Source organism: Bidens hawaiensis, unplaced genomic scaffold, assembly GCF_021521415.1.
Source record: "Bidens hawaiensis isolate Kalapana, Puna unplaced genomic scaffold, B.hawaiensis_p1.1 tig00057879_1, whole genome shotgun sequence".
NCBI lineage: Eukaryota > Viridiplantae > Streptophyta > Magnoliopsida > Asterales > Asteraceae > Bidens > Bidens hawaiensis.
The window spans coordinates 11,493-29,846 of NW_027500446.1; the positions used below are offsets into that span (position 1 = coordinate 11,493).

At 36.2% G+C, this 18,354-nt stretch overlaps 1 pseudogene across 1 annotated transcript; it reads left to right on the forward strand.

The window, feature by feature from the left end:
* The first annotated feature begins 1,406 nt into the window (after positions 1 to 1,406).
* On the forward strand, positions 1,407 to 15,619 carry LOC143602081 (plasma membrane ATPase 1-like; annotated as a pseudogene). Its single transcript, XR_013147764.1, has 19 exons — positions 1,407 to 1,463; positions 1,799 to 1,918; positions 1,995 to 2,093; positions 2,211 to 2,354; positions 3,130 to 3,264; positions 3,505 to 4,011; positions 4,754 to 4,873; positions 4,962 to 5,084; positions 5,231 to 5,335; positions 5,405 to 5,549; positions 6,107 to 6,271; positions 13,360 to 13,598; positions 13,670 to 13,702; positions 13,783 to 13,862; positions 13,940 to 14,091; positions 14,264 to 14,464; positions 14,540 to 14,722; positions 14,788 to 14,965; positions 15,526 to 15,619. The product of XR_013147764.1 is annotated as a plasma membrane ATPase 1-like (transcript).
* The last annotated feature ends 2,735 nt before the right edge of the window (positions 15,620 to 18,354 follow it).

Sequence of the window (18,354 nt, forward strand, 5' to 3'; positions counted from 1 at the left end):
AAAGTTAAACCAAGTTAAATACAGGTTTTAATCAGTTCAAAAGATTCGAATTACATTCTCGAATCGGTGTAAACAAATACGAAAAATCTGAGATGTTACACTATGATCAGCAGAACCAAAAACCACTGTGATCAAAAGACCAAACAGTAGAAGGAGTTACCACAAAACATTAGATTTACTTATCACCAATTTACATATAAATCCACCAGTTCATTAATTATAAACACCTAAATTCCCCATCAAGCTATAAATTTGATCCAACCCGATTTACTGATTGTTGTAATATATAACAATAAAGATTCATACCTTTGTAACAGTCGGAGACGGTGGCACCAAAACCGGCCTCACATGACTTGCAGAGAGCGATGGAGGCACAAATTCAGCCGCCATGGGGTTCAATTGACTCAACCTAATTTCGGCCTAATCAAAACCCTCAAACGTCAATTAAACAAAAGAATTGAAAACTTCAATAAAAATAACTAAAGACGTGAATCTAGAAAGAGAAAACAAAGAAATTGATGTTTACCGTATGAATTAGAAAAACCAAGCTTCAATTCCAAAGACCGGATCCAAAATAGAGGGAATGAATGGTCTTGTAGCTTTAATCAGATATGGGAAAAGGCAGCCTAGGGTTGATATTTGGGAGCTAATAGCGGCGTTGCTTTTGAGAGGGGTGGGTCTGCTGCATCTAGGGTTTGTTATTTGGGAGAGGTGACGAAAACAATTGGTATGAATAAAATACGGATCCGGAATAAACTATTTGGATGGGTTGACCCGAATCCGAAATAAATACAATTTAAATAGATATGGGTTAGAAAAAGGGAGAAGTCATGAGAGTATGACAAGTGACAAAAGATGGTACTCATGTATCATTTATTAGAGTAGTAAGATTTTATTTAATAAAAAGAGAAATGCCGTACTAGAGCTTGTATCGATTATCAAACGTGGGTATTGCGGATATTTTGAATTTAAAAATTAAAAAAAAAACAAAACAAAATTAGAAATTTCGTAGAAAATGTTGTACTTGATTCCTCTCAAACAAATATTTAATCTCGGTGGCGCCAAAAAAGTATTCTCAAACTCAAGTTACAACATAACATAACATAGGAGCAAATTAATCTTGTTAGCAGCTGGAGGCAGGCGGATCCTTCAAAATCTTGTTTTCATCCTCTTCCCACAAACCAACACCAAAAGAAATCCTCTCTTTGGATCTCACCTGTCTCATCGTGTTCATCAATCGTGATGATCGATACAAATACAATGCCTCTATCTTATCTGCTATATATACTTCCTACTTCTCGCATTGCCACCCCTCCCCCCTCCACACTTCATTGTTCTTCTCCTACTACACTCATACTCGATCAAGGGTGGTTTCGTTTTTTCATGATATAAGGGCTCGTCCGAAAATGGAGGAGGATAAGGCAGTTGCTCTTGAGGCAATTAACAAAGAAGCTGTTGATTTGGTACCTCCTTATAATTATTACTTGAGTTTAGCAACTTACAGTTCTAGTATCATACTTTAAGTTGCATTACTTTGCTTTTACGTAGTTTATGTTTGATATGTTCAAAAGTTTCTTAGAGTATCTTGATCAAATGATCTGAGAAGCTTCTAGAGGGATAGTAACAAAGCAAGTACTAACTAAGACCATGCGCAGTCACGCCTAGGGGCGTTATGCCACACATGGGACATTTTGCAAAATGTGATGTATTAGTAAAAAACTGTTGCAATCATTACTCAATTATTAAAGCTAAACCAGATCATTAATTGGTAAACCCTAAAAATAACTCCGTTTTGCAGGAAAATATACCAATGGAAGAAGTTTTCGACAAGTTAAAATGCACAAAAGAAGGGCTCAACTCAGATGAGGTTGAAAAGCGTTTGAATATGTTTGGCTACAATAAGTTGGAAGAGAAAAGGGTTTGATTGAAAAAAAGGCTTACATGTGAATGATTTTTCATTTTTTAAGCATATAAATAATCATTAAATTTTGCAGGAAAACAAATTTCTGAAATTTTTGGGGTTTATGTGGAACCCTCTATCTTGGGTCATGGAAGCAGCAGCAATCATGGCTATTACTATGGCAAGGGGAGGGGTTAGTCAATTTGTGTATCTTATTTTTATTTTTTTTTTAAGTATCAACATTTATTATATGATTGTATACAAAACTATATTGTTTTCAAATTCTTGCATTTGCAATGATTGTTTCCAGAAAGAGAAACAACCTGCTGACTATCATGATTTTGGTGGGATATTGATACTTCTGCTTATCAATTCAACCATAAGTTTTGTAGAAGAAAATAATGCTGGAAATGCAGCTGCAGCCCTCATGGCTCGTTTGGCTCCAAAAGCTAAGGTACGCACGCCTTGAATAATTTGTACGAAAAAAAAAAGAAAATTAACACCACCTAAACATGATTAGTTACTGCATTTTTATAATATGGGTAACGGGTCATCACAGTTGAATCGGGTCTAGTTAAGTTCGTTTGATTTTATACCACCTTTTGTTTTAATCTTTTCTAAGAAAAGAGTCACAAATACTTAAGTGTTAATAATTATAATTAAGAAACACTGTAATTCTGTAAAGTTATATCGTAGGAGTGTGCATGGGTTGTTTTGGGCTCAAACTAAACCAAAAACCCCTTTTTTTTTGGGTTTTTGTAAACAGTTCGGTTTCGAGTTTTTCTGTTTTCGCACAATGGGTTCAGTTCAGCTTCGATTTTACCAGCTAAAAAAATGGCCAAAATTAAGAATTTGGGCCAGGTTTTATATATTTTTTTATTTTTCATATTAATTAATGATTAATTGATTAATGCACAATTGGATCTAAAACTTTTAGTTTACAACATTTATTAATTTCTTATAAATTACTTAAAACCGGTTTTTTCAGTTTTTGGTTAATATCAAAACCAATACCAAAACGAAAAGTCGGTTTCTGAAAAAAACAAAACAAAAATGTCATTTTTTATTAGGTTCGATTGCATCGGATATTTCAGTTTCGTGCACACCCCTAGTTATTCTTATCCCAGCACCCTCATTCAAAAGCAAGTGTACATTGATTTACATGTCTAGTAACACTAATATGTCAATTAAATAGCTTCTTTTTAATATAAAACATTTAATCCCGTTAGGTTTAACGCAACGGGAAATGGAACGAAGAGGATGCATCAGTACTTGTACCTGGTGACATTATCAGCATCAAGCTCGGTGACATCATTCCCGCTGATGCACGATTGCTTCAAGGAGACCCTTTAAAGATTGATCAAGTAACAACTTAAACTTAGTTATTATTAACTTTTCAAACAACAATCATATAGTTGACTTAGTCGTGTTTAACGGGTCATGAATAGTAATGTTATGACTCCACGTTTTATGAATGTTATTTTTAAACAACTTATCCAGAAAGAGCTAGCGACGCAGCTTGTTGCCCGTTTGCCATCTTTATCGATGTAAACACTACTTTTTAATGAAATGCATATTTAGTTGACTTTTTAAACTGTCTGCAGTCAGCTCTCACTGGTGAATCACAGCCAGTGTCCAAGAATCCAGGTGATGGTGTGTACTCGGGGTCCACATGCAAGCAAGGTGAAATCGAGGCGGTTGTTATTGCCACGGGGGCCCACACATTTTTTGGCAAAGCGGCTCATCTTGTTAACAGCACGACACACGTGGGTCACTTTCAGAAAGTTTTGACTGCAATTGGTAACTTCTGCATATGCTCAATTGCGATCGGGATGGCCATTGAGTTAGTCGTGATATTCGCTTTTCAACATCGGGATTACCGTGAAGGAATTGATAATCTTCTGGTTATTCTCATTGGTGGTATCCCAATTGCAATGCCAACTGTTTTATCTGTTACAATGGCCATTGGATCCCACAGATTATCTCAACAAGGAGCTATTACAAAGAAGATGACTGCTATTGAAGAAATGGCGGGAATGGACGTTTTGTGTAGTGATAAAACTGGAACTCTAACTCTTAACAAACTTACTGTTGACAAAAATTTGATTGAGGTAAATTTATTTTTTATTTTCTACATTTGTTTCGTTTTGTCATGCAATCATGCTCTTAGTATGATTTCATTTCACTTTACTAAGAACAAATTGTAACTTGGTGAACAGTTGTACCCTCCCAAAAAACCCTTTTCTTTTTCAAAGTTTCAATTTTACCCTTATAGTACTGTTAGTAATAACATCTCTGACCCATTTAATTTTGTTACTAATATGTTTTTTCTCTAATAACTTGTGTTCGCTAACTTTAAAAAAAAATCTAGATTCACACTTATGTTTGTCTTTTTCAACATTCCGATATAAACTTTATTGAAACGGAGTTTTATTCAGAATAAAGTGTTTTTGGTATTGTAACCAGGGGTTTGGTACTCGTGTTTATGCTTTTCGGTTTTGATACAAGTCGTTTTCGGTATCCTTCGGTATTCTTGCAGTACGTGCACCGAACTGTTAAACTGCCATAATCGATACAGTATATGGTTAGTGTTTGTACTAATATTTGGTTTTGTGTTACTGTATGGTACCTGATCTCGGAGTTATATTAAAACTAAATTTTTTTTCTTTTGTGTCGCCGGAATATACTTACGCTATTCGCCTACCTGATGACTATGAAAACTATATATTTGTTTATAGTTTGTATTTAACATTTATGTTTACTAAATAATTTTTGTAATAATTTTTGTTGAGTTGTTAATATTATTTTATATAAGTACTATTACTATTTCATGATTAAAAAGCGATTATGCAGGTTTTTGCAAGTGGTGTTGATAAAGACACAGTTGTGTTAATGGCTGCTAGAGCATCAAGATTAGAAAATCAAGATGCCATTGACACTGCTATAGTATCAATGCTGGCTGATCCTAAAGAGGTATTCTTATTATTCCGCTACACAAGATAAGTTAATCAAATCACGATTAAACAATACTATATAAAATTATTATTATGAATTTCGCAAGGCGCGATCTGGAATTACAGAAGTACACTTCCTTCCATTTAATCCAACTGATAAGAGGACCGCTTTGACTTACATTGATGGAGCTGGAAAGATGCATAGAGTTAGCAAAGGTGCACCAGAGCAGGTTGTATTTCAAACTCATTTGAAAGGGTCTTTATTACGAATTTATAACATTTATAAAGTAGTGTTTACATTAAGACAGAAGACAGAAGATAAGCGGGCAACAAGTCAAATGTCATGTTGACTTTATAATTTCTTGTAAATTGTTAGATTTTGAATCTGGCAAGGAACAAATCTGAGATTGAAAATCGGGTGCATTCGGTCATTGACAAATTTGCTGAACGTAGGCTTCGATCTCTTGGTGTAGCTCGTCAGGTATAAATTGTTTAGAGATATTAATACTGTATTATTTCTTTTTTATTATTTTAAATTTGTTTAATACAGGAAGTACCTGCTAATAGTAAAGATAGTCCTGGTGGGCCATGGGAATTTGTGGGCCTACTTCCTTTATTTGATCCACCTCGTCATGATAGTGCCGAGACAATTAGAAGAGCTTTAGACCTTGGAGTTAGTGTTAAGATGATCACAGGTTTGTTGTTCTTACCTATATTTTATCTTTTATATCATGTGTACATAGGTGCGTAGATGCCTTGCACATTATTGCGCACAACTCTGTTTAGACGGAACTTACATCAAAACGTAGACAACAATAAGCACGCTGCAACGACATATTCAGAATTTTATAAACATCCTATTTTAAAAGTTATAAAACAAAAAATCGGAAAAGAAGAAAGCTTATAAATAGAAGACTTCTCAACCTATGATTTGCCAAAAAATACATTTGAAAAGGTCCAAGGTCTAAATGGCAGGTTTAATTAAAGTGGAGGGGTATGCTTTGTAATTTTTAGAGGGGCTAAAATTAAACATTGACAACTTGCATTATGTGCTTGTAACTTATGCGTAAATAGTTGTAGGATTAATTAAGTGGAGGGGTATGCTTTGTAATTCTTAGAGGGTCATAAATGAAACTTTAAAAACCTTGCATTATATGTTTGTAACTTATACATACATAGTTGTTCAAAGTGAATAGTCATTTGTGTGTCTAGCACTGACATAGTCTTTTAAGGTTGCGCGGAATATTTTCAGGTGATCAGCTGGCAATTGCAAAGGAAATGGGGAGACGGTTAGGAATGGGTGTTAACATGTATCCTTCATCATCATTACTTGGTGATAATAAGGATCAACTCGTTGCAGCTTTACCCGTTGATGAACTTATTGAAAAAGCCGATGGTTTTGCTGGTGTTTTTCCAGGTAGCCATTTATGGTTATAATGTTAGAATAAATATATTTATATATTTATTTATGGCCCTTATGATTATTTATATTATTATAATTGATCAAATAATATCATAAGCCTTATTAGATAATAGGTAAAAGCTTGATGGACGCTTTTACCCTTAAGACTAATTAAAAGGTTTCCCCTTGGGTGTATATATATAGAGAGATAATTAGAGAGTCTAAGGTTGGTTAATTGGCTAATCATAACACCTCAGAGTCACCCCACAACTCTCTCTCTCAAATCGTGTTCATCAAGAACACATAACTCCATCCTAACCGATACACCCTAAAGGGGAACCGAATCAGATTAAGAAGATGTCGATCTCCAACATCACTGGATTATCAGGTATTACATCCTTACTCGTTTCCATTATATCATCAAATAGAAGAAACTGTTCAACATGTGGTATCAAAGCATGATGTTGATTAATCAGTTTCTTCGATGTCCATAAAACTGGAATTAAAATCGGAAACGAATTTTTGTTTAAAACCCTTATGTTTACGGTTTTGATCATCATCATAAAATTGATTGGATTTGATGTTCGTATTACTTCCAACGAATTGTCAGGTCTGATTAAAACCTGTTTATTATCAAAACCTGATTATTTTCGAAATCTGTTTTACAAAACGTTAAGATTTCGATTCCAGTGTTATTAATCTGATAAAATAATCGAATTATCAGTTTCATTATTTTTTGAAACTGTTCTTATTTTCGAAGATGTTCTTGATGAACATCATAATTTTCGAAAAACTAACACTAATTTGGATTAACTTAGGAAACTGAAATCTGTTAAAGAGATAATGTTATCTCTAAATTTAATTTCAAAATCTTTTAAATAAAATAAAAGATATTATTTTGAAATCTTATTAAATTTTGAGATAATCTAAAATTTTAACAGAATCTCCCAAATCCCTTAAAATTAGGAAATAGGTTATCAGGTTGATTAAAATTAATTTTTCGAATTCTGCTAATGTTGCGAATCAAGGCATCCATTCGCAACAAATGGACTCCAATCGCAACAAACAAGATGTTGCGAAATCGCATGATGTTGCGAGTACTCTTAATCGCAACAACTATGTTGCGAGTGCTTTAAATCTTGCGAGTAACATGTTGCGATTATCCACTAATTATGTTGCGAATCAGAACCTGGCATCACAAAATGTTGCGAAAGGGACACATGTTGTGAAAGGTCACTAATGTTGCGAGTGCTTAAGATGTTGCGAGTATTACCTATGGATGTTGCGATCAGCCTTGAGATGTTGCGAGTATTACCTTATGTTGCGAGTACTCTTAATCGCAACAATTATGTTGCGAGTACTTCAAATCGCAACAATGCTGATTACATCGCAACAACATCATTCGCAACATCTCTTATAAAGCATCAATCGCAACATTACTTATGACCTCACTATCCGCAACATCTAAAATCCCCTAACCAAATTCGCAACATTATTTCGAAGTAATCGCAACTTCTCTTATATCTTAGATGTTGCGAGATGATCAGAAACCCTTATGATAACCTAACTGATTAAGGGGCCCTGTTTGTTTTTTTTTAAGGGGTAGCAAAATTTTGCACCCGAACCCAAGCAGGGGGCGCTGCCCCCCGCACCCCCCGTTAAATTACTTAACTTAAATAACACTTCTAGTTCACTTCTGCCCAACGGTGATGTGTAACCTAATATTGTTATTTAAGTCTAATTAAGTATGTCACTTAAAAGTGTATGTCCTAACATTATCAGACATTCGCGTGATTTTAGTTTTGCCTTAAATACACAAAAGTTTTCACTTCTGCCCAACGGTGATGTGTTATACTTAGTGCATTGCGAACCTACTTAGTGCCTAAAATCTTAATTGTCTCACTTCTGCCCAACGGTGATGTGTTACAATTAATTTTGCACAAAACTTTAATTTTCATAATTGCTTGAATATATTCACTTCTGCCCAACGGTGATGTGTTTTTATTTAAGTAGAACTTAATTTAAGTCTGTTATTTTGGTGTTTTATAATAGACTATATCACAGCTTCCTTATATAATGGTCCTTACTTGTTTGCCTGCTTTAGATTAAGTGCCCTTAGATCACTCTAAATTCTTCCTTAAGTTTCCAACTAGATGCCTTATTTAGATTAGTATCTTATTTTCTCATCTTATTTCCATCAGCTCCCAACTGTGGGATTGAAACCTTGACTGGCGCTAACTTTACTGCTTGGAAAGACTCCCTTACGCTGACACTTGGTATGCTGGACTATGATCACGCGCTCAGACATGAAGCTCCTCCTGCTCTTACTGATAAGAGCACAGCTGAACAAAAACTTGCTCATGAAAGGTGGGAGAAGTGTAACAGGATGTCACTTATGCTGATCAAGAACTCTATTACTGCTACCATCAGAGGAGCCATTCCTGATTCAACTATCGCCAAGACTTATCTGGCTTCTGTGGAGGAACAATTCAAGGGAACGTCTAAGGCACATGCTTGCACTCTTATGCTTAAGTTGGTGACTACAAAGTATGATGGAAGGAGCGGTATTCGTGAGCACATCATGATGATGCAAGACACGTCGAACAAGCTTAAAGACTTGGACATGTCAATCAGTGAGGGTTTCTTAGTCCAATTCATTATGACTTCTCTTCCTGCTTCTTATGAGACTTTTAAAGTCAATTACAACACACAGAAAGAAAAATGGTCAATGAGTGAGTTGATCGTTATGTGTGTCCAAGAAGAGGAACGTCAGAAAGTGGACAAACCTGAGATGGCTTACCTTATGACTACCGATAATTTCAAGAAGCGGAAAGGAAGTTTCAAAAAGAAAGCTGCTTCTAAGTTCCAGAAAAACAATCCAAGTACAAGCACTGCCTCCAGCTCTAAGAATCCTTCAGGGAAGTTTTTCTGCAAGTTCTGTCGTCTGACAGATCATAAGCAGAAGGACTGCCCAAAATTTAAGGAATGGCTGGCTAAGAAAGGTAATGATCTCTTTATGATACTTGAGTCCTTTAATTTAGAAGTTCCATCTAATACTTGGTGGGTTGATAACGGTTCAACTGTTCATGTATCCAATTCTTTACAGGGATTCCTTACAATCCAGAAGCTGGAGGGAAACCGAAGAACACTAAAGATGCCTAATGGAAAGCCTCTAGTAGTCAAGGCTGTGGGAACTTTTGAATTACGCATGAGAACTGGGTTTTGTATTAAACTTTATGATACCTTATATATTCCTGAAATTACCAGGAATCTTGTATCAGGAATAAAGTTAGACAATGACGGTTATGTAATTTCTCATGGTCATGGCAAACTTACTATTAGCTTTGAATCTAAAGTTGTTGGTTTTGGCTATCTGGATGGTCTCTATAAATTAGAATTGGATGATGATTTTACCAAGTCTTTGTTATCATATAATCTTAATGAATCACTAACAAAGAATAAACGAAAACGAGACTTAGAAACCTCATCTAAGTTGTGGCATGAACGTTTAGGCCACATTTCACGAGAACGATTATCTCGACTCGTGAAGGATGAAGTCTTACCATCTCTCGATTTCACTGATTTTGGAACTTGTGTCAAATGCCTTAAAGGTAAAATGACATCAGCGAATAAGAAAGGTGCTACAAGGAGTTCTAATTTATTAGAAATTATTCACACTGATATCAGTGGTCCTTACACTATCGCTGGAATAACTGGACATGATTCATTTATCACTTTCATTGATGATTATTCACGCTACATGTACTTGTATCTCATTAAGGAAAAATCTGAATCATTAACAACTTTTAAAGACTATAAAACTGAAGTTGAAAAACAATTAGGTCTTCAAATTAAAGTTGTTCGATCAGATAGAGGAGGTGAGTATTATGGTAGACATACTGACATTGGACAAGCTCCTGGCCCATTTTATGAATTTTGTAAAAGCCAGGGGATTGTGAACCAATATACCATGCCCGGTACTCCTCAGCAGAACGGTGTTGCTGAGAGAAGAAATAGAACCCTAATGAACATGGTTCGCAGTATGTTGGCCAACTCTAATTTACCTCAATTTCTCTGGACTGAGGCCTTAAAGACAGCTGTTCATATACTAAATAGGGTTCCTTCCAAATCTGTCCCTAAAACTCCTTATGAACTTTGGACAGGGAGGAAACCGAATCTAAGATATATGAAAGTATGGGGCTGTCTTGCTGAAGCAAAGCTTTATAATCCTTTTCTAAAGAAACTTGACCCGAAAACGATCAGCTGTTTCTTTATCGGCTATTAGGATTTTCACTGCTCCCACTGACCTTAAAATCCTCAAGGAATGCAGCACGCCTGGTTTCTACAATTCTAGTAATGTGAGAAGGACAATAGAAGCGATAACCCTTTGAGTGATCAGGATAGCCGATAAAGAAACAGCTGATCGTTTTCGGGTCAAGTTTCTTTAGAAAAGGATTATAAAGCTTTGCTTCAGCAAGACAGCCCCATACTTTCATATATCATTCTCATTTGCGCCTTTTCAGCCTCTGTTTTCGGACTTTGGAATGAGCCAAAAACATCTCCTTTAACTACTGGAGCTGCAGAGGGATTGCAATCTTTCATGTTGTAACGGGTTAGGACACGCTCAATGTAGGCCCTTTGGGATAGACCTAAGATCCCATTGTGTCTATCTCGGTGTATTTCGATGCCAATAACGTAAGAAGCCTCTCCGAGATCCTTCATGTCAAAATTTTTCTCGAAAGTAAGTGCTTCGACTCACACAACATGTCTAAGCTATTACTTGCCAGTAGAATGTCATCTACGTAAAGGACAAGAATAGTAAAATTGCTCCCACTCATCTTGAGGTAGGTGCATTGATCCACTTGATTTTTTTCGAAACCCTGTTTCTTCATGACTTCATCAAACTTTAGATACCATTGACGCGATGCTTGCTTTAGCCCGTATATAGATTTCTTTAACTTGCAGACTAAGTGTTCTTGCCCTTTGGGTTTGAAACCTTCAGGCTGTGTCATGAACACGTCCTCATCCAAGTCACCATTAAGGAAAGCAGTTTTGACATCCATCTGATGTAGCTCCAAATCATAATGAGCTACTAGAGCCATGACAATCCTTAAAGAATCTTTTCGAGAAACTGGAGAAAAGGTCTCTTGATAATCAATTCCCTCTTTCTGAGTATAGCCTTTTGCAACCAATCTCGCCTTATAGCATTCAACGTTTCCATTCGGATCCAGTTTTGTTTTGAAGACCCATTTACATCCTACGGGTTTGACACCGCTGGGTAATTCAACCAAATCCCAAACGTCATTTTGCTTCATGGATTCAAGCTCGTCAGTCATAGCTTTATTCCAATTAGAAGATTGATCACTGTTAATGGCTTCATGATAAGAGGTAGGATCATTAAGCTTTCCATCATCCATTTCTTCAGCTTCAGCCAGAAAGGTTACATAATCACCAAAATTAGTAGGCTTTTTGGGCCTAGATGACCTTCTGGGTTGATTATCGGGTTCAGCATTGTGTTGATATTGATCGTTTAATGTGACTTCATTTTCTGGTATGATAAGTTCTGTAGAATTTGGTGCAGTGACATGCGGTGCAGCATTGAGTACAAGAGGAGTAATCGGAGTTAATGTGAGCGAGGAATCAGGTCTGTACTCCTTATGCATCAGTAGTTGGAAGCCTTATGTATGCTCAGGTCTATACTCGTCCAGATATCGCCTACATCACTGGAATGCTTGGGCGTTATCAGACTAATCCTGGTCTGGCTCATTGGAAAGCAGCTAAGAAGGTCTTAAGATATCTGCAAGGGACGAAAGACTATAATTTGACTTATAGAAGAAGTGATCATTTGGAAGTGGTGGGTTATTCTGACTCTGACTTTGCTAAATGCAAAGATGATAAGAAATCCACTTCAGGGTATATCTTTATGTTAGCAGGCGGACCTATTTCATGGAAGAGTCATAAACAACAGTTGACTGCAACTTCTACCATGATGGCAGAATACATAGCTGTTTACAACGCTACCTGTCAGGGAATGTTGCTTAGGAATCTTGTCACTGGACTCAAAATTGTCAATTCCATTTCTAGACCATTGAAGCTTTACTGTGATAACTCAGCTGCCGTTAGTTTCTCGAACAGTAACAGTTCGACTGGCGCTGGACTATTTCTTGATACAAAGTTTTTGTTCGTACGTGAACGAATTGAGGAAAATAATCTTTGTATTGAGTATATAAGTACTAAAGATATGCTTGCGGATCCGATGACAAAAGGTCTCCCATCTAAAGTATTCGAAGAATTTGTTTCGAGAATGGGCTTATTTAAAGATCTTATTTAATGGCATATTGTACTTACTTACGTTTATTAATAAAAGTTTCCTCACTTACTTGATTTACTTGTCTCTTAATATGTTCACGCTAGCCTAATGACATATAGACACTAATATGTAAGTCAAAATTAAGGGAATGATTTGATCCTAATGTTAAGTTTTAAATTTGGATTGTAGTATGATTAATGGGGGTCTTGTTTCGATTACTGATTAAATGACTGTATTTCTCTGCTACATTTGGGTTTAGAACTAAAATGAGTATTAATTCCTGCGCAGGCTTACCTAATGCTCATAATAAATAATCACTCGGCCAAGTGGGAGAATGTTAGAATAAATATATTTATATATTTATTTATGGCCCTTATGATTATTTATATTATTATAATTGATCAAATAATATCATAAGCCTTATTAGATAATAGGTAAAAGCTTGATGGACGCTTTTACCCTTAAGACTAATTAAAAGGTTTCCCCTTGGGTGTATATATATAGAGAGATAATTAGAGAGTCTAAGGTTGGTTAATTGGCTAATCATAACACCTCAGAGTCACCCCACAACTCTCTCTCTCAAATCGTGTTCATCAAGAACACATAACTCCATCCTAACCGATACACCCTAAAGGGGAACCGAATCAGATTAAGAAGATGTCGATCTCCAACATCACTGGATTATCAGGTATTACATCCTTACTCGTTTCCATTATATCATCAAATAGAAGAAACTGTTCAACATATAATCTTATTAACCATCACTTGTTTAAACCTTTGAATTGTTTTACAGAGCACAAGTATGAGATTGTGAAGATTCTTCAAAGTAAAAAGCACATTTGTGGAATGACTGGTGATGGTGTAAACGATGCACCTGCGTTAAAGATAGCCGACATTGGGATTGCAGTCGATGATGCCACTGATGCAGCCCGAAGCGCTTCTGACATAGTTTTAACTGAACCCGGCCTCAGTGTCATCATTAGCGCGGTGTTAACCAGCCGAGCCATCTTTCAAAGAATGAAAAACTATACGGTAACCATTATTTTTTTACTTTCACTTCTTGAGCTCAAATATAAAAGTTCTCCTTCTTTGTTATCCAACAGATTTATGCTGTTTCGATCACCATACGTATTGTGGTAAGTCTTAAATCATTAATAATCAATAATTATTCATGTCACCATCATTGTTTTAAACCTTTAATCTTGTTCTCTTGCAGTTAGGCTTTATGCTGCTGACTCTTTTTACAGATTCAATTTCCCTCCAATCCTTGTTTTGTCATAGCCATTCTGAATGATGGCACGTATAATTGGTTTAAAATAAATAACACAAAAATTAAGTTTTCTTTAACCGATTTTAACCCAAGATGTATTCAGGTACAATCATGACTATTTCAAAAGATCCGTCCCCGAGCCCTGACAGCTGGAAGCTGAGTGAAATATTTGCAACTGGAATAGTCATAGGCACATACCTTGCTCTAATGACTGTCATATTCTTCTATGTGGCTACTCGAACCAGCTTTTTTGCAGTACAAATATATTATAGTAACTCTTAACGAGGCTCGGGCTTGATTATAAAGTTATTACCAATGTTTTCGGAACCGGCTACATAACTTGTCCGGTTGAGTGTATTTGAACCATCCCCGGCTTCATACTTTTTTATCACATACAAACACATTTCTAACTATATCATCTTTTCAGCATGCCTTCCATGTGGATGATCTCAATAAGCATGTAGACCTTCTCACAGACAAAGTTTGGAAAGGAAAGCTAGCATCAGCTGTATACCTCCAGGTCAGCACAATCAGCCAGGCGTTAATATTCGTCACACGCTCAAGGGGTTGGTCTTTCATGGAAAGGCCAGGTCTTCTGTTGGTTGCTGCATTCATTCTAGCTCAACTGGTAATTTCACGGTTTTGTTTTTTCAGTTAGAGAGTGAGTTCTCATTTTCTCTCTTCCTAATATGTTTGCTCGCAGATTGCTACTGTGATGTCAGCATATCTGACATGGGATTTTGCTAAGGTCCACGCGATTGGTTGGGGTTGGACTGGAGTTATATGGCTGTATAATATCTTAAGCTACATGTTGCTTGACCCAATCAAATTCGCGGTTAGGTATGCACTTAGCGGGCGAGCATGGGGCCATGTTATTAACCGTAAGGTGAGTAAAAATTTTATTCACTCATGTTTTTTTGAGTTACAATAATTTATTGAATTTTGATGCAGACGGCTTTCACGACACAAAAGGACTTGGTAAGGAAGCACGTGAAGCAGCATGGGCTAAAGAACAAAGAACACTTCATGGTCTTGATACTTCTGAAACAAAGACTTTTGCTGAAAACTACACATTCAGAGACATAAACATGATGGCAGAAGAAGCAAAGCGCCGTGCTGAGATTGCAAGGTCAATATCGTCTTTTTTTATTTACGTTTTTGGTATGACAGGTGACAAAACAGGCTGGTCGAAGTTTTTTTCTATTTTAAAATTTTTCATAGTAAAACTCTGTGATGAAATGTGTCGAGAATAATTATGTTTAAACTACGAATCTTGATCAACACTTCTCTTACTTTCAATTTTTTCCATAAGGTAATCATTCAGTTTAGGTATAAAACACATTATAACCAAACAAGTACAAAACTAAACGGGCCAACCTGAACTCAACCCGGTTTATATTATACTCAAACACATGAATTTCATTTTAGGTTTGTGTCGTGTTTTCCCATGTCATGTCAGAAATTCATGCCCCTAGCTACTCGATACCGGAATCACTTTTTTTTTAAAGGTAAATTGTGTATTAAATAAGATTACAAAAATGATGTAATGTTATCTGGATGGCTTTCAAGTTTTAGTCCGTTTTCCTCATAAGTTATCTCCTTTACCCGTGCGATACACGGCCCATTAGATAGAAAAAAAAGCAAACATAATATACATGATCTCAAACATTATTCATTGTTGTCTTGCAGATTAAGGGAACTTCATACTCTGAAAGGAAAGGTAGAGTCTTTCGCGAAGCTAAGAGGATTGGATATCGATGTGAACCCACATTACACAGTGTGATACTTTTATATTTGGGGTCGTTATTGTAATTCTTCTACTCGAATTCGAGGTGCAAACCTCAATCAAATGCACAAATTACTAATAAAAGCAGCAGCTTCTCATTTGTTTCATGAATGGTGTTCTGCTGCTAAACAATGGTTGGGAGAAATATTTTCGAATTTCATATTGTTGTCTTGCATTATGTGTTTTAAGGCTTCATTTTCATATATAGATATAATAAAATAATAAGATTTGTTAAAAGGAATGATACATTTGTTTATCATCAAATATTGTTTCTGTTGCCGGGACTTGAACCGCGGGACTCTCGGGTGAGAGCCGAGTATCCTAACCAACTAGACTAAAACGGAATGTGATATATTTGCATTTAAGTTTTATAAGTACTTTTAATACGTTTTTATTATCCTTTTTCATCATCATCGTACTCAGTAAATCCCACCAATAGCAAAGCTATGGTAGGGTCTGAGGAGGGTAAGATGTAGACAGTCTTACCACTACTCCGTAAGAATAGAGAGGTTGCTTCCGGTGAGACCCCCGGCTCAATAGTAGTTTTGCATCAAGCCTTGGACATAAGGCGCATAACACTCAACCACCGGGACACTGACTGATTGGTGCATGCACCCTTGTCTTTCGGCTATCAACGCCACCACTTGATGCCTGATTAACCTTCCGCCACTTTTAACATTATTTTCACGAGATTAGTAAAATAACGTCAAAATTAGTGCAATTTCTCTTTTGCCCATCCGAGGGTTCACATATATATACATTATATGGGCGCACCGCAAGCAGGGCCTATTTTTTTATCCTTTTTCTTTAAATTAAAATAAAACATTTAGGGCGCGTTTGTTTCACGGACATTTTTTAAAGGATTTGGAATTGGAATGGAATGGAATGGAATGTTTGAGAATTCCTATCATGTGTTTGGTTGGTTAATATGTATTAGAATTGGAATCTTCTTCATTCTATTCATTTCCCTTCAATCTACTAACATATAATAATAAAATAAAAAAAAAGTAATTTAAAAAAATCTAAAAAATAAATAATAAAAAACGTAAAAATATATATATAAATAAAAAAATTCCAAAAATAATTAAAAAAAAATTAAAACTAATATAAAAATATAGAACTACTAAAAAAAGTATAAAAAACAAGGAAACAAAACAAGAGCACGATGGTGATGGAGAAGAACAGCGATGGGGGAGCACGGCGGTGGAGGAGCACGAAGGTGATGGAGAAGAACAGCGGTGGAGGAGCACGACGGAGGTTCACGGTGGTGGAGAACAGCAGGGGAGCATGGTTGTGGAGAGTGGCGGTGGAGCAAGGTGGTGGAGAGCGGTGACGAGTGACTCGTAGGGAAGCCGTTAAGCGAGTTAAAAGATATAAATGCATTGACTTAACCAACTTAATTTCATGGAATTAGTTGACTATGGTTACTCATATGTTTGCTGGTAGGAGGAGGTAGATGATGAAATTACGAGAACGTGGGCGAAAATGATGAAGAAAACGGAGTTGAAACGAGAAAGATACGAAGAAAACAAGAAAATGAGAAAAAGCTCCACCGTGGCCCACGGTCAACACTGTGGACCATGGTCAACCCAGCTCCAAACAGACATTTTTCACCATACCGTGGTCATTCTATGCACCGTGGATCGACCGTGACCCACGGTCTGACTCGTAACTGCCGAGTTTGGGCCACTTTAGGCCGTTTTTTGTTGTCTTTTGACATATCTTTCAATTGGAAATGATTAGGGCCGATCTCTGGAGTCCAAGACATTGTTTTTGGTGATTGTAATCATTATATTGGGTGCTTGATTCTTACGAACAAGACAATTGAAGCAATGATGATCATCCAAACTATGAGTGGCTAATTCCATTGGTATTCCTCTTAGGATGTAAGGTTAATCGCAAGACATTTATGTTATTTGTTCTTGAACTTAGATTGATTATCTAATTGTTTATGTTAGTATAATCATGATGTTTGTGTGATTGTTTGTAACTTGTCTATATCGTTTAAACCTAATTTTGAACCATGCGTTCTTGGTGTCGTTGACAATTGAGATTTAGTGGAAAGAATTAGGGTTAGTAGTATTTATTGATTGTTGAGTAACAACCTCACTTTCTAGGAATCCAAGTACTTAGTTCTTGACTAATCACAAACAATTGCATATGCGCAAAACCGAGATATTATGGTTTATCCATAGAATGTTAACAAGAGTGTTGAGTAATAACCTGAACCCCGAGAGGAATGCTTGTTTAATCAATCTTTTACAACTTTCGTGTTAGTTTATTTTAGATATTAAAATCAAATCAAAATCACTTTGAAGATTAATTTTGTCTTTTAATTTTATATTAGTTTAATTGCTAAGCTACTTGATTAACACGTATTCCACAAACTCTCTATGTTCGACACCCACTTACTGCTATCTATTTAGTTGTATTTGGTTTATTTTTGAGTGAGTCTTCGACCTCACGTCAAATTTTGGTGCCGTTGCCGGGGAGTAGTGCGCAACGTGTGTTTTCTTTTGTAGTTTTTGTTTAATTGTTATTGTCAGTTTTACGCGAGTTGTGTTAGTGTGCCGGTACTTATAGGTATATGCATACGCGAAGCTCTCGTTTTTCATCACCATTAGCTTTTGATCCTAAAATAAAACGAACTTTTCGTTAGAATCGGATTCTTTAATGCGAGAATAAGATTATTGGGTCACCAAGCACACAAAGCCGAACAACCGACACAACAA